At 44.1% G+C, this 16,858-nt stretch overlaps 1 pseudogene across 1 annotated transcript; it reads right to left on the bottom strand.

Annotated features, from left to right (window-relative positions):
* Window positions 1–3,040: 3,040 nt before the first annotated feature.
* Window positions 3,041–3,448, bottom strand: LOC308440200 (histone H3.3A-like; annotated as a pseudogene). The gene has a single exon. The product of its transcript is annotated as a histone H3.3A-like (transcript).
* Window positions 3,449–16,858: the final 13,410 nt, after the last annotated feature.

Here is a 16,858-nt window from a genome sequence, read left to right as displayed (position 1 = left end):
TATTTCCCTCCCCTCGAAGACAAGCCATTTCCATTTCTGCTCCATTAACACAACCCATCACATTTCTTCCAAAGCAGCACCCATCGCTTACTAATTAGGGCAGGCCATCCTGTTTCACATCTCAAGGAGCCATGATCCCATTGACATTGGTGGTCTATCCCTGAGCTGACCTCAGATCCCAGAAAAATACTGAGGGTTGAAATTTGTGCTTGTACGCTGAAGTGACAGCTAGCTAGTTCTCTGGGGCTTACTTGGAGCCTTGGCACTTTAGGAGATGTGCAGCTAGAACAGTAGGAGGTGAGGACCACAAACTTCCCTCGAAGACCATCTGCATTGCTCTTCCAGTTTTCCTCATATATAAAAGAGCAATAGGAATTATTTGTACTTTCATTTGTATTGGACCCATACAGCCAAGAGAGGCAGGCCTGTAGACTAAGCATCTATGCATTTTGAGCTCTTCTTGCAAAGAGATGCCACTATAGGCTCAGAAACCATCCCGCCTGTCCTCCCGGGCAGAGTTTGGATTTATGCCTGTTCTAAATCTGAGTTTCTGTTGATGTGCACCCAGAAAGCTTTTCCCTCTGGGGACAATCCTGGAGTTAGGAATCATTCTCAGTCTGTCCTAACCACATGCAGCCAGCTCCCCAGATCCTCTTTCCCTGCTGTGGCGTGCATGTCAGTTGTGGGTGGCCATGGAAAATCAGGAGAGACAGAGCCCATTAGATAGAACTGCAGGAGGATAAGACTTGCCAATTATGTTTTGTTTCTTTCTGCTTCCCCATGATTTTTTTTTTTAAAAGAATATACTCATTCTTTCTGGTGCTCCCCCTGGTTCTGTGTCTATAAAATAAGTTTAATGGTTGAATTTTCCTTAAGATAATCAGAGGCGGTATAATTTATGCATATGAATGGTATTGTAGCCAGATGTAATTTTGCTCGGAGTTGTGGCATTACAGTTAGAAATGGCTCTGCTGGCTGTGTTTTGTAGAATTTGCAATTTATTTAACAGTTGACTGAGCACTGACCCCAGATAAAATAACCATAATCAAAGAGTAGTTTTAGAAAGGGATGTAAAAACAAAGGTGGGGCGAGAAACAAGAGGGTCTGGAACTGTCTGGAGGGAGGAACAGGTGGGTGCTGCTTAACCCATGCAAATGGCAGCAGGGTCACCGAGGAAACGATGTGCAGGCGCCTGTCATGGGGACAGCTCTTCATCACAGAGTTTACTGTTTGGAGAGCTATCTCCCATTTGGTTGAAAACATTGTTTTCACATTGCTTATGGAAGCTGTGAGCCTTTCCCCACCTCTTGCTGGTTTCAGAGTCAGGAGTTTTATAAAGCTGCTGCAACTCTGTGGATAGGAATGAGAGCATCTTCAGTCTCAGTAAGAGGCATCCTTAGTCCCTCCCAAGCCTTAGCCCTCCAGTAGCCTATTTTATTCCATAGGACTTGAAATAAAAGCACTTCACTACACAACAATCCTACATTTATCTAGCCCCCTGACTCTGCTCATACCCTTAAGTCTTTCAAAACAATGGAAGGATATTTGGTAAAGTTTTAGGATGCTATTAGTGTCCCTGCATCCACGCAGCATCCTCTTTCCCTTCCATGCTGCTAGTGTCTAGTCTCTCTGGATGGCTTGAAGGCCGTGTTGTATTTCCTTTCTCTTGAGCCCCAGGGGCTAGGGAGAGAGGGGCCAAGTACTTGTGGCTGGAAGAGCAGCCTCATGCTTTAAAGTTATCATTGAGATTGTAAAAGTAAATGATTGCTTTTCTGTCTATGGATGTTTTGCCTGCATGCATTTCTGCACATCATATGCATGCACCCTCAGAAGACACAATTGGCCTTTGCATCCCCTGTGTAAGAAAAAGTCATGGGGCACAAATGTTGTTAAAAGATGATGTCCCAGGTTTCAGCACCAATGTTGGGAAAAGGATGAAGAAAGTGGGAGGAGGGATATGGCCCATGGAGGTGCTGTGAGGCGTGGGAGCAAGAGAGATGCCTCTGGGGGTCCATGTTGGGAATCCCTTCCCCCTGAGGGATCAGCCACAGGACTGTATAGTACAGAAGAGTTTATTCAGGTCATGGGAGAGTTAAGAGGGTAGTAGAGGCAGAGAGGCAAAGAGAGGCAGAGAGAGAGAGAGAGAGAGAGAGAGAGAGAGAGAGAGAGAGAGAGAGAAGAGGAATAGAGGTGTACAGGCCACCCATGAGCATGTGGAGAGAGGGGAAGAAGGGAAGGGGAAGAGGGGTGTAGGGGTAGGAGAGCAAGACAGGCAAAAGAGCCAAGAGACAAGAGAGAGAGGAGGGGTCAAACAGCCCCTTTTGTAGTGTCAGGTCACTGGGGCAGAGCATACCTGACTATTGCCAGGTAACTGAGAGGTGGGGTTTACAGAATCCCAACACCCTGGAACTCAGTTACATGGATGTTGAACTGCCATGTGTATGCTGGAAATCGACCTGGGACCCCTGGAAGAATAGTAAATGCCCTTAACTTGCTAAGCCATCTCTCCAACCTCATTTTACCACTGAAATTTGAACTCTTGTGCAGTGGTCAACAGAGTGTTGATAAGGCTGATGTCTACACCCTCTGCCAAAGCTCCTCATCTCTCCAGCCCTGTAGCCTCCTGGAGTTGGTACAGTGAAGGCGTGTTAGGCAACAGGAATGTTTCTTTTTTTTCCTTTTTTTTTTGTTGCCATCAATTAGAAATTTAATTATTTTTTAAAAAATCCAAATGCTGGCATTGTCCAGAAAATTTAACAGGTTTATTTATAATTGTTATAAAGTTGAACTGTTGAAATGTGTTCACTGAAACATTTTGCTTGCATTAATGCTTTACATCTTGCATTTATATTAAAAATTCACACACAAATGAACGTGGAGAAACTGCCAATACCTGATTCTGTCCCCTATGTTTCCACTCACAACCATATACTTAGGTACCTTTGACCCCATGGAAAAAATATCTAACATTCAGAACTACTGATAACAGGAAGAGAAAAAAAATTTTTGAGAATGAAATGTTTCCCCTCATAGTGGACTCTTAAGCACGTTCCCCGTGTATGCAGCGTGCTAGCTGGATATCTTTTGGCATATGTTACACGTTTGGCATGGATAGCACACAGGTTGGTATCTTCAAAAAGGCCAACCAGACAGGCCTCACTTCCTCCTGCAAAGCACCAATAGCTGCACTTTGGAAGCGCAGATCTGTTTTGAAGTCCTGAGCAATTTCTCCCACCAGACGCTGAAAGGGGAGCTTGCGAATCAGAAGTTCAGTGGACTTCTGATAGCGTCTGATTTCACGGAGTGCCACAGTGCCAGGCCTGTAACGATGAGGTTCCTTCACCCCTCCAGTAGAGGGCTCACTCTTGCGAGCGGCTTTTGTAGCCAGTTGTTTCCTGGGTGCTTTACCACCGGTGGATTTGCGGGCAGTCTGCTTTGTACAAACCATGGTATGGGCACCTCCTTACTTACCCCCCTTCTCCTTCGACTGGAGCTCAGCAAGGCAGAGGCGGCGCTGGCGTTAGAGAGTGACAGCAGCGCGGGGAAGGCTGCGAACGCAATTAACAGAAATGTTTCTTTCTTTTGTTTCCAGCTATGGATCTATCAGAATACCTTGCAGTACTCCAAGCATCTCTGCCATACTTCAAACCATCCCCACTCTGCCCTGGTCTTTCTTTCAGAATCCTGCCCTCTTCCCTCAGGATTGAGTTAAGACAGGTTTTATCCAGATCATTTGATTTCCCTTTTCTCTAGTTTAGAACCTATTTTTGTTCTCTGTAATTCCCAGGATGCCTTCTTTTCCTCTCTGTGGCAATAGACAGTTCTGTAACCATGAGGCCATACAAAACACCTGATTTGTTCACATACAAAACACCTGATTTTACCAGATGCTTTCTACTTCCTGGGGAAACAGTGGGCCACTCACTTGTGCCTTAGGAAGTTTGAGTCATTCTCTCCTATGGTTCCACCAAGCTCCACATTATCTCCTTCATGGTGAGAAACGTCTGCGTACCTTCTAAACCCAGAGTGCTGCCTTTCACATGGAAGCACCTGATGAGTTTATAAAGTGACCCTATATGTTTATTAACATAGAGTTCCATAGGTCCACATTTGATATATACATGTAATACATATGCTCTAAGCACTGGCACAGAGATTAACTTGTGTGGGGAGGCGTGTAAAGGATGCATATTGGGAGAGAACAGGGAGAAACAGTTGGAGAGTAATAGCCCATGCATTCACAATGTGCTCACCTATGAAAGTCATTCTGCTAAGACCGTCACTTGTCCCTATACCACCATGCGACAACTATTTTCTCTTCTATTTAACTGAGAAGGTTCAGGAAGTGACAGTGTGACAAGCTCAAGGTTCAAACCACATGATCTAGCTCTGGGGTTTCATTCTTGAGTCCCCTTTTCTTTTTTAATTTAGACTATGTTACAGTTAGACAAGCATAGTGAATAATAAATACCAATACACACACTGCATAAGTCAGGGCCTCCAGAGGAACAGAGCCATAAGAGTTTGTTAAGTGGGCTTCTACAGTGCTGTCTGGGTAGGGCAATCGTGGCTGGCTGGCTGCATGCAGGGGGGACCAACAATCGGGCAGCTACTCAGTCCATGAGGCTGGACATCTCAGTGTCCCTCCTGATACTAGAGACTGAAGGGTTTCTGAAGAGGCACTTGCCTTTGTGTTGGAAACCTGAAGAAGCTGAATTCTGATGTCAGTGAGGAAGAGCGGTGACATTGATAGCTGTAGCGGTGGCCGTGGCAAGGGCAGCAGTCACTGCAGCAGCAGCAGCAGCCATAGCCGAAGCTGCAGCAGCAGCGTGCATTCCCTGGAAAATGGAGCAGATGAATATGTCAGGAAGATGGGAAGGCAAACACACTTTCATATCTGGACTACCAGCTGTGATGAGACCCACATTTAGGGTAGGTCTTTCTGGATGATATGACCTGACCAAGAAAGTCCCTTGCAGATGTGGCCAGCATCTTATTTCTTAGTTGATTTCAGATCTGGTCCAGTTGACAGCCACGATTAACGGTCACAGTCACCAAACTCATTTGACAAGTGTTATCACCATAAAGAAAAGATAGTTTTGTGTCCTGTACTGCTTAGCCTTGATTGTCAACTTGACACAACCTATAATTACCTGAGAAGACAGTCCAAATGAGTATCTTAGGGTTTCACTTCTTTGAACAGACACCATGACCAAGCCAACACTTAGACAACATTTAATAGGGGCTGGCTTACAGGTTCAGAGGTTCAGTCCATTATCATCAAGTTGAGAGCATGGCAGCATCCAGACAGACATGGTGCAGGAGGAGCTGAGATTTCTACATCTTTATCTGAAGGCTGCTAGTAGAATAATGGCTTTCAGGCAGCTAGGGTAAGCATATTAAAGCCCATGCCCATAGTGACACACCTACTCCAAGAAGGTCACAACTTCAAATAGTGTTACTCCCTGGGCCAAGCATATACAAACCATCACAATGAGGGATGATTTGTATTGGGTTACTCTGTGGATATGTCTGTTGGGGCTTGTCTTAATTAAATTAAGTTATATGAGAGGACACACACTGCTAGAGGGAACATTATTTCCTAGACAGGGGACTCTGAAGTATATAGATGGAAAAATGGAGGTGGGCACAAGGAAGGGACCAAACAAGTGAGTATGCGAGCAAGCAAGCGAGGGAGCAAGGAAGCAAACATGTGTGCATCTGTTTCTAGCTCTTCACAGTGTGTGATGTGACCAGCTGGGTCAAGCTTCTGTGACAGTGTCTTACTTGCTAATATGGACTGCTTCCTGGAACATTAACCCTTTCATCCCCAAGCCCCAATTTTCCTTTGGCCAGGGTGTTTTACCAAAGCAACTAAAGGGAAACCAGGGCACATCACCATTTTGATTCCCTCAGTTCTAGAGATGGAAAGTGTCCTGAAGTCACTTTGTCACTATTATCTTGCCCGCTTTCTCTGCCTTTGAACTGTTTGCACACACAGAATCATGCCTGTGTTCCTAATCAAGCTTGCTTATGTCCTATATTTTATATTTATTGTAGTTATGTGCATGTATCTGTATATGTACGTGTGTTTGGCACATCTATGCAGTTGCCCACAGAAGCCAGGAGAGGTGGTAGACCACAGATTGTCATGAGCTGCTTGGTGTGGATACTGGAAACTGAACCTGGATCCTCTGGAAGGACAAAGAAAACTCTCCTTAGCACCTTGAATTGCCTCATGTTTATTATGTCCTTTCAGAGATTTGGGAAGGCACTGAGATCATCATCTTAATTCAGTTTATATAAGTGAAAGGGTAGGAGCTCGGAACCGAACCCCAGCCTTTGTGTTTGCTAGGCAAGAGCCCTAACACTAAGCTATCTGTTCCTGGCTCACTTGTGTCATTTTAAATTATTTGAAAGCATTTTCTTTTGTTGTTTGGGATTTGCAGGAAAGTCGAGAAGATAACAGAGGAAGTCCCCACGAAGCCTTCCCCTAGGCTTCACAGGGTTTAGACACTATTCTGATGTATTGTTAAATTGCGTTAGAAATACAAACAAAGCCAGCTCTAGCATTTTATCAGATACTTTACTCACAGCAGTGGCTGTGCTGTGAGCATTGGCTCAGCAAGTACATGAAAGAAGCAATGCATGCCTGGAAAGAACCATTAATTTCGGCTCACAGCTTATGGGATACAGTCGCTCAGGGAGAGAAAGGCCTGGCGTCATGGCTACCTCGGCCTAGCTTGGGTTGCATGTACAGCTATGCCTCCTTGCTTCCACGTACTGTTAGTTGAGCAGCGAGCAGAAAGTAGGCAGAAAGTGAGGCCAAGCTATAATAATCTCAAGCCCTACTTTCTCTAAAGAGCCTTTATGTCCTGGGTCACTAAGTTCCAGGTCCAATGAGGAACTCTCTCTCAAAGAATAAAACAAGTTGAGCAGTGTGATCGATATGCAAGTATACCCAACCACATGGACATGTGTGTGCACACAAACATACATTTGTGAGCCACACACACATACAAACACACATTATTTTTAAAATAAAGATGTATTTGTGTCAGAAATGAATGCCTTCAAATATTCCATGAACCACCATACTAGTGTGTGACAGCACCAGGGCTTTGTCCTCACAGTATGCACGACTTGGATTCCCACACATTCTTTCTTGACAGTTCTCCCTCTTGTGGGGCGTATCATTGCCTCAATCTACATTGGTTCTGCTTACAGAGGAGGCCATGCTTCTTCCCACTACTCTGCAGGCTACTCTGGATCCCTACTCTCTCTCCCTTCCTTTCTCCCTCCTTCCCTCCCTCCCTCCCTCCTCCTCCTCCTCCTCCTCCTCCTCCTCCTCCTCCTTCTTCTCTCTCTCTCTCTCTCTCTCTCTCTCTCTCTCTCTCTCTCTCTCTCTCTCTCTCTCTCTCCCCTTTCTGGGCTGTTCCACTCTTCTTATTGATCTGTAAGATTCCTTTATATTCCGAGGACAAATCCACTCTTTGCTTTATGTTACAAATTTCTCCTCCCAGCTGTGGTTTGCCTTTTGATTTTTCTCTGGTATTTTACTTTATTTTAATTTTTTTCCATACAAAATACTTTACAGATTTTTTTTCCTTATGGGAAGGCCCTTGATCCATCCAGAATATCATTTTTATGGGCTGGGAATCTGAGATCTAATTTTATTTGCCTTTCACATCAATTTTACTCTATGTTGTTGATTTTAAATGATTTTAAATTGTTCTTTATGTCCCCACCTTTTCCCATCTCTGAAATGAGAATGCAGGTTAGTAGCCGTGCACTATTGTGACATTTTTTCTCTTGTGACCATCTGTAAAATAGCTTGTAATTGGTAGAATGCTGGATTTAAGAAGGATAGAAACATTATGGTTCATCTTAATTTGTTTTTTTCCTTCTTGTTTTCCATATGTATGTATGCATTTTTGTGAATGTGGTAATATGTGCATGTACATGCTTGTGCATGTGTGTATGTGCACATGCACATTTGTGCATGTGAAAGCTAGAGATTGCATTTAGGTGTTATCCTGGATCTCTCTGCACCTCATTCATTGAGACAGCCTCTATTGCTGACCCTGAACCTTGCTGTTTTGGACATTACAGCTACTTACGTTGTCTGGATCCTGCCTCTGCATTACAGGTGAGCCAACACACCCATTGGCTTTTATGTGTGTTCTGGAAGTATTAACTCTAGTCCTCTTACTTGTGCAGCAAACACCTTTTACCTGATGAGAATCATCTTACTCACTGGTACCCTGTGCAATGGACTCATGCTGCTAAGAATTCCCCCAGCCCCATCCTGGGCATTATTACACAGTGGGATGATGGATGGCCACTGAGCATCATTGCCCCAGCCCAATCCCAGACTTTGGTACCCAAGGGGGATGGACTCTTACTCCTTTGATCCTGATGGGTTTTTTGTTTGTTTATTTGTCTTAGTGTGTTCCAGATTACAATCATTTTCTCAAGTAGCAAAGTGAGAAAGATGAATTTTTTTACCTTTTTAAAGATTTTATTTTACATATTTTTTAATTTATAGTGTGCAGGGGGTGGGACATGCGTCACTATGAGCATGTGGCAGTCAGAGGACAACTTGTGGAAGTCACTTGTCCCTTTCTTCTATGTGGGTCTAAAAAAACTGAGCTCAGGATATCAGCTTTGGCAGCGAGTTCCTTTTCCTAAGGAGCCATTTGGAATTGTGTTTTAATTGACTTAGCATTTATTTTTTCTGTTGCTAGAGATTAAATCTCTGACATTGCAAAAACTAGACAAACACTTTATCTTTGTTTGATATAGGGCTGCAGTGACTAGCCAGGTGTAGTTGCATACTCATGTGAATCTAGCAATCTGAAAACTCAGGTAAGCTTTTAAATTTTAAATTCAGTCTGATATGTAGTAAGGTCCAGATGAGCTTGAAGCTAAAGAGTGAGACCCTGTCTCACACTACTAACTAACTAGATAACAAACAAACAAACTAACTAACTAACTAACTAACTAACTAACTAACAGCATTGGGCTTTTGTGGAGTAGTTAGTTGGAGAAATTAATCATGGGTAAAAAAACACAATTGTGTCTATGCCGGTGGCATAATCAGGGTCCCTTGTACAAGGATGGGGTATGAGGGAGGGAGTGTAGGTGGTTACATTCTGAGGGTCCCTCTTCCCCTCTCAGTCTTGTCTTCCCCCATGGCATACTTCAGTTGTTCATGAAAGTGATTCTGAGTATCATCCCTTGCAGTGAACATGCTGTGGCCCAGTGGTATCTTGAAGTGGAAATGAGTCTAAGTCTCTGTGCTGCTCTAGGGGTGTTGGCTGTGCAGTATGACACAGGGAGCTGAGCCATTGCACGGGAAATCTCCCTCTGTATGACTCCCAAGGTCTCCCCTAAGCAAGGAGTGAAAGGATGGAAGGTACCCTCTGTCTCTCTTCACTTCCCACACCTCATGGGGATTTCTCATCCAGTCTGCTCCCCTCCTCACCCCTCTGCTTCTCCTTCCCACTTCATATAGTGGAGGAGAAGAAAACTAACCGAAAGTAGGTGTGAGTAGCTCAGATCTCTTCATTGCCTGTGCTTGTAAGCAATTTACACACTTACACACTTACACACTGTCTGTGGTGTGTCCAAGGCTGTAAGGTAAGCATTAAGACGAAAAAGACTGTGTGATTCACCAACTCGACAAGACTTGCTCTGTTTTCTATGGAAAACATATGGATTACCAAACACTTTGATTTGAAGAGGTGATTGTTGAGGAGCCAATGAGATGGCTTAGTGTAATGGACCATCTGACTTTGATCTTTAAGGTCGTGAGTTAGAGGGAAAAATAACTGATTCTTAAAGCTAACTTCTGACCTCCACATGCACACAACACAATGCTCTCTTTCTCCCTCCCACCTCTCTCCCTCTCTGAAAATGTAAAAAAAAAACAAAAACAAAAACAAAAACAAAAAAACCCAAAAAACAAAACAAAACAAATAGAGAAGATAGTTTTGGTGCCAAATCCAAGCGTTCACCCATTCCGACACTTCAACATGCCTTCTGGTTTGGTTTTCTCCAGGCTCTCAGGGTTATTCTTCTTGTCTCGGTGGCGCATGCGTTTGCAAAGAAGTATGGCCAAGAGAGAGGAAGTGCACACCCACAAGGGGAGACAGACCCTAGCAGATGCAATCACTTTCCTCTAATCTGAGGCTGTCCTGGAGAAATTACCTGTGGAACAGGCTGTGGCTCACAGTAGAGCATCGAGCAATTCAAGGGGCCTTGCTGGCGGAGGTAATTTCCTTCTTCTCCCTAAGCTCACTGCAAAGAGGAGGGCAGCGAGGGCAATTGTGACCTTGGAGTGGGAACTCTGCAAAGACAGCTATGCTGCCAGGTGAAGCGGGGCCCCTTATGTAGTTTGTGGCCAAATTACTGGGTTTTGCTAAGAATCTCTCTTGGATCTGCAATGCCTGGTTCCCATTCCCCGTCGCTCATCCTGCCTCAATATATTTGATTTCTATTTCCTCACTAGAGCTTTGTTAAATGACGCTGACTCCTGTAAGACAAAGCCAGAAATGTGGAGGGTGCTGTGCTGTAGATCTTTCCCTCTGGTGTGAGTTTTAACAGCTGACAGTCACAAGCACAGTGTGTGCACAGAGATTCTGGAGCTGGTACTGAATGAGCACACTAATACACTAAAATAGATGGGCAAAGAGACATGCAGTTTAACAGAGAAGAAGCATTGCATACTTGATGCACACGTCTTGGGTAAAGTCAATCTCTGAATAAGGGTAAGCATCAGTGGGTAAAGATGCTTGCTGTCAAGACTGACAACTGGAATGGGACCACACAATAGGAGGACAGACTCCTGCAGGGTGTCCTTGGATCACCGTGGGTGTACTATGGAATGTTCCCTCATATACATAAATAAAAGTAATAGGCAAATTTAAAGCAATAACCACTATAGTAGGATGAATGCAACAGACCTTAGGTACCTCCATGCTGTAATTACCAGGACCTGTGATAAAAAAAAAAATAGTGAGGTGACTTGCATTATCTGACCTCACTAAAAGAAGTCTGAAGTAAAAGGGTAGAGATATGGTAGAAGGTGTGTTTGTGTGTGTGTGTGTGTTTATGTGTGTGTATGAGAGAGAGAGAGAGAGAGAGAGAGAGAGAGAGAGAGAGAGAGAGAGAGAGAGAATAAGTGTGTGTGTGTTAGTGTGTGTGAGAGAGAGGGAGAGAGAGAATAAGTGTATGAGTGTGTGTATAAGCGTATATGTGTGTGTGAGAATGAGACAGACTGGGTAAGAAAGAGACAGAGAAACAGACAGACACAGACAGAGGGAGGGAAGGAGGGAATATATATGTGTTAAAATGGTATGCTCCTATGCTATTATTTTGAAGATGAGGAGAAGCAAGGGCAAGAACCAAAGTTACCCCTATAAAAATGAAATAATAAATTGAAGCCTATGTAGGGGGCACGGCCATACTGGTGGTGCTTTGGCTGTGCTCAGTTGAAGCTCACTGCTCACTTCTATATTCTAGATCTGTAGATGGTGTATCTGCTGTTTTGCACTTCCAAACGTCTGGTGATTTGTTCTGGCTGCAGTGGAAACTCATAAGCAGGTAGCACACCCGAAGGCTTTGCCTTTGTTCCCAGTGCTGTGCTAAGTTCTGTACCCATAGTCGCCTGAGGCTAAGGTGTCACTAAGTCCACTTCTTGTACAAAGCAAAACTGAGACTTGTAGGAAGCTGGGATTCCACCTATGTCTGTGAGTGCAGAGTTTATAATTTTGAATGTGCAAATGTGTATGTGCATGTGCACTGGGTATGGGAATATATGTGTACACACCTGTCTATGGACACTAGAGGACAACATCAGCTCAAGTGTCGCTATTTACCAAGGGATGCTCTCCTAGTATTTCCTTAGCTAGCCATGGACTCGTGGAAAGTGGAAGGACTGCAGGTGTGGATGGTGGGTAATCAGATATTGTCCCCAACCAAGTCACCTTACACTAGTTGTTTTTATAGCTGTGTCTCTAGCCACTTTATGTGCCTGAGTGGAAGGAATGGGGAAAGTGAAGTGAATTCACCCAGACACATGGCTTAGACATTCCCATGGTATGTTTGTCCCCACAAGTCCTGTTCTGAGCAGAAGACCAAGTCTCCACCTCTTAGCCCTTGTGCTTTGAACATAGATTTTTCATTGGAAAATGATTTAAAAATTTTAACAATGCAGATACACATAACTGGAGAATGTGCTGATTTGGCCAATGTACTCATTAGCTCACTACAGCTATGGTCACCTGCACGGGACCACACAGAATTTAGCCAGTAAGATCAGCCAGCATTGCATTAGGTAGTGGTCATTGAACTCTGCAGGTTAAACACACACACACACACACACACACACACACACACACACACACACACACAGAGAGAGAGAGAGAGAGAGAGAGAGAGAGATATGAAAACATACAAGTGCACTTACACATAAACATACACAAACATGTATAGACACACAGAAAGAGATGAACACACAAGCACACACATACATACAGAGATGGAACACATATACAGAGACATGAACACACATAAGCACATACAGATATGAACATACACACATACATGCATACACACACACACACACACACACACACATGAACATACACATACACTCACCCACAAACACATATATGGCAAGGAAATAAAGAAAAGAGAGTGACATGTTGAGAGACTATCTGGGGACCTCAGTGAAAGGCGGGAGTTGGAGGTGAGCATAATGAAGATACACTGTATATATGTATGAAATTGTCAAAGAATAAATAAAAGTTATTCTAAAAAATTTTAGCTACAAGGCAAAGCATGGCTAGAAACCTTCACAAATAAACTCATGACTCTGAAAACTTGGTATCTCACAGAAATATATTTATCTTGTTAGTGTTGTGGGAGAACATTTGCATAGCAGAAAAGAGAGCATTTAACTGGGTTTCCTTATCTGGCCTTCTGACTGTAGAGAGAGAGGAAAAAAAATTTCCCCTGAAGGTGTATCTCTCTGCTGAATCTGGTGCTTAAAGGAAATGTCATCAGGGCTGTGATGAAAATTGAATTTTTCCAATGCCTGAGGATGACTTTCTTTAACTAACTTAGCATACTCCCTGCTCTTAAATGGATGCAGACATTCTGGCCGCTTCAAATCTCCTGTTCTTGCTCAGCTTTCAACCTGTTTGACAAGCATCTCTTCTACCCTTCCCTCCCCTCCGCTCCTGACTGTTTCTCACTCCCAACTTTCTTCTGTGCATTTCTGCTTTTTTTGTGAATTAAGAAGTCCCTGATCTATTTCCTTTTCTGGCTTCTTAGGGTAAAAGTCTCAGCACCTGGAAAACCAGGAGCCCCCATTTTCTTTTTAACTGATGGTATGGGTCTGCACCTAATTTGAATCTCTGTATTTTTCTGAACTTTTGGGAGACAGACACTTGCCACCTGCATAAAGTCAGATGGAAAAAAAATGGAAAGATTGACAGTTTTATTTAACTGCAAGTGACCTCAACATCAACCGAAACTCCTCACTATGCCCATGGCCACAGCTGGCTCTCACGGTGTCTGGGATGACAGTTCTTCTGAGAAAGGAATAGTTGATAGGATTTTAGACAGATGCAGTGTCATTGTGAACCCTGATGGTCTTCTATTCTCTGCTCAGAACTTTGGGACCACTTGATTCTGAGTAGAAATCTTCTTAGCACTGAGTTAGGACATGTGAATGGGATGGGGTTTATGTCACCTGATGCGCTGTCTTAGAGGTGGTAATAGAAACTGTACAGATTTTGTCAGGCAATAGGACTCAAATACAGAGACATTACAGAGTCAGATGATGCTCCTCTTGCAAGTTGGAACTGAGGTTCCCATGTAGAGAACCTGGAAGCCCTACTTAGTGCATAATTGCAAAGGGGACTAGAGAGGCAGGAAGCACATGACTGCACAGGTTTCTGATTTAAAAGAGACTCCGGCAAATAATGTGATGGCCTATTTTATTATCGTCCAAACCATAACACATTCTATGTGTGCATGCATGTGTGTGTATGCATGTGTGTGTATGCATGTGTGTGTCATAGGTCAATGTTGGTATCTCCCTCACTTGCTCTTCACATTCATTTTGAGACAGGGACTGTCAGTGAAGCTAGAGCTCACAGAGGGCTAGGCTGGCTGGCCAGTAAGCCCCAGGGATCCTCTTATCCGTGCTTCTACAACTGGCACTGCAGGTATGTGCCACCATTCCTGACCTGCTATGTGGATCCCAGGTATCGAGACTCAGCTACTCAGGTTTATGTGGCAATCTCTTTGAAGACTGAGCCATCCTCAGCTAGGATGTGTTTCTTAAGGCAGATGTTCTACAGGGCTAATACAGAGATCAACTGAACATCTTGGTACTATTTTGTCCATGTGACCACTGGTGTAGCTTACATCAAGAACAATTCAAAAATCATTCCTATTTATCCAGGTAAGCATTCTCACAGACCCCACTGGTCAGCAGCCATACCCCCTGTCCTCACAAAGGGAAACATTTTTTTCTGATTTCTGTCACCCTGCATCAATGCTGCCTGCTTATGACCCCTAAAGGAAATCTGGCAATGTATACTTTTGGTTGTCTGTTCTAGAATAGCAAGACATGAGATGCTTTCAACAATGTCCGGGAATCTGAGATTAAAAAAAAAAAAAAAAAAAGAATTAGCAAAGCAATCTAGAGTCCATCTGAGGAGCAAAGGGCACAGTATTGACATCTGTATGCACAGCTGGCTTAGGAGAATCGGGATGAATACTCCCGCCTTTCGAGAACTGAAAACTTAACCATGGGCTGGGGAGATGGCTACGCTGGTAAGGCATTTGCTGCCATAAGAGCACAAGGACCTGAGATAATATCTCCAGGCCAATGAGAGGCATTGTGGCATTCACTGTAGTCCCTGCTCTGGAGAGGTGAGAAGCAGAGGTGGCAAGATCTGGGCACTCACTTAACAGTCAGGATGACCTTCGTGAAGTCCTAAGCTAACACAAGTAACATGAGTGGCCACATGTACTAAAGTGGGTCAAGAGGAGCAATTGAAATCTGTTAGCCCTAGAGAACTTTTACCTTAATAGAAAGCATCCTTGTCAGTCAAGTGTTTGCCACATGGGCATGAAAATCTCAGTTTCCACACACAGTATCCATGTAATACCTGAGGCTCTCTTCTGATCTACAGACATGTACATACATGTACACACATGTACACACACGCGTGTGCGTGCACGCGCGCGCACACACACACACACACACACACACACTAAAGCTAAACAATACAGATAGATAGTGTGTGAGAAAGCCATTTTGTGAAGCCAGGTTTTATTCCTTAATGGACACCTTGAGCTGCCTGTCCATTGAAGGTCACCTGGCTTTTCAGGAATTCTGTCTTCCTGGATATTCATCTATTCACCAGGGAGCAGTAGAGACCAGAGCAGGCATGAATAAGAGCCCTTTCCTAGGCCTTTGAAATATCTTGGGGAGGGGCACTCCTTCCCATCAGGCTGCCTCCTCTCCTTCAAACGCCCACAGAATTAATCCAGTGCAAGAAGCTCTCAGCTCATTCCTATATTCTGCAAGCCTTCGCGGCCCACCTGCTTCCACGCCCCTAGCAGACTTCAGGAATCATTAGCGTTTGATGATCTTGTGTTTCCAGATCTCAATCTCTTGTACTTTGAAATTGAAATTCCTGAGCCTGCGAGGGACCCTGTGCTGACAGCTGACGTATTGAACTTTCTCCAGTTTTCACAGCTCAGAAAGTCAATCTATCCTCTCTGCGTCTCCCAGCACTCGGGCTGCTGAACAGCTCCCGCCCGGTTGACGCTTGGGAAACTGAGAGCCGTGTCCGTTTCCCATCTTTTCCCCCGTGTCAGGGAATAAGATGACATTAACTTACATACTAATGAACAAGTTACCAGGCCTGTGAAATACCATGCAGGACAGCACATGCCTGCTCTCTGCTTCCGAGAGCGGTGGTGTGGGTATAATTCATCTGCCTCAAACACCGTTTCTAAATTGCAGATGCTAACGGCTCCAGAATAACGCCTCGCACAACAGCAAGCACAACAGGGGCCGCCCTACTCACCACCTCCCTCTTTGTTTCTGGATTCTCACTCTGTAAAAAGTCCTAGGTACTTAAGTTTGAGCTGAGCATTGAAGAAATCCATTCAGGGCCGCAGCATAGTGCCTGCCTCTGAGTAACACTGAAGCAAACATTAGCAGCGGCCATTGGGATAACTGGAACATCCTTTCTAGTTTTACAGATGTCAGTTCCTCTCTTTCCTGCCCTGTGTGTTCTGTCAATGCTCCTTGTGTGTGTGCGCACACACACACACACACAAGTGTATGCCAGAGTTGTTTAGGTAACTTTTACATCATCATCATCATCATCATCATCTTCTTCTTCTTCTTCTTCTTCATCATTATTCTTAGACAAGGTGTCCTTTTGTCCTCTTTTCTCTCCCTCTCCCCTTTTCTCCCCCTCCCTTCCCTCCCTCTCCTCCTCCTCCTTTTTGTTGACAGTATCTCTCACTGACCTGAACTTATTTGCCTGGCCAGTGAGCTCCCAGTGACACACCTATTCTGCCTCCCAGCCCTGGGATTAAAGGGCACCAGTGCACTTGACCTTTTAATGTAGGAATTGAGAATCAAACCTAAGTTTGCATGCTTGCAATGCCAGTACCAAACATGCTCTGCTCCAAAGAGTATTTTACTAGTTCTAATCTGTCAAGCCCCTTTTCTGTAAGAGCCCTTCAGTAGAAAGATCCAGGTTAACAATATCAACCTGTATCACAGACAAGTCTAAGTACAATAATACTGGAGACT

The sequence above is a fragment of the Micromys minutus genome (genome assembly GCF_963924665.1).
Source record: "Micromys minutus genome assembly, chromosome: 31".
Classification (NCBI taxonomy): domain Eukaryota; kingdom Metazoa; phylum Chordata; class Mammalia; order Rodentia; family Muridae; genus Micromys; species Micromys minutus.
The sequence above is the reverse complement of the archived record's forward strand: the minus strand, read 5'-3'. Positions and strand labels throughout refer to the sequence as shown.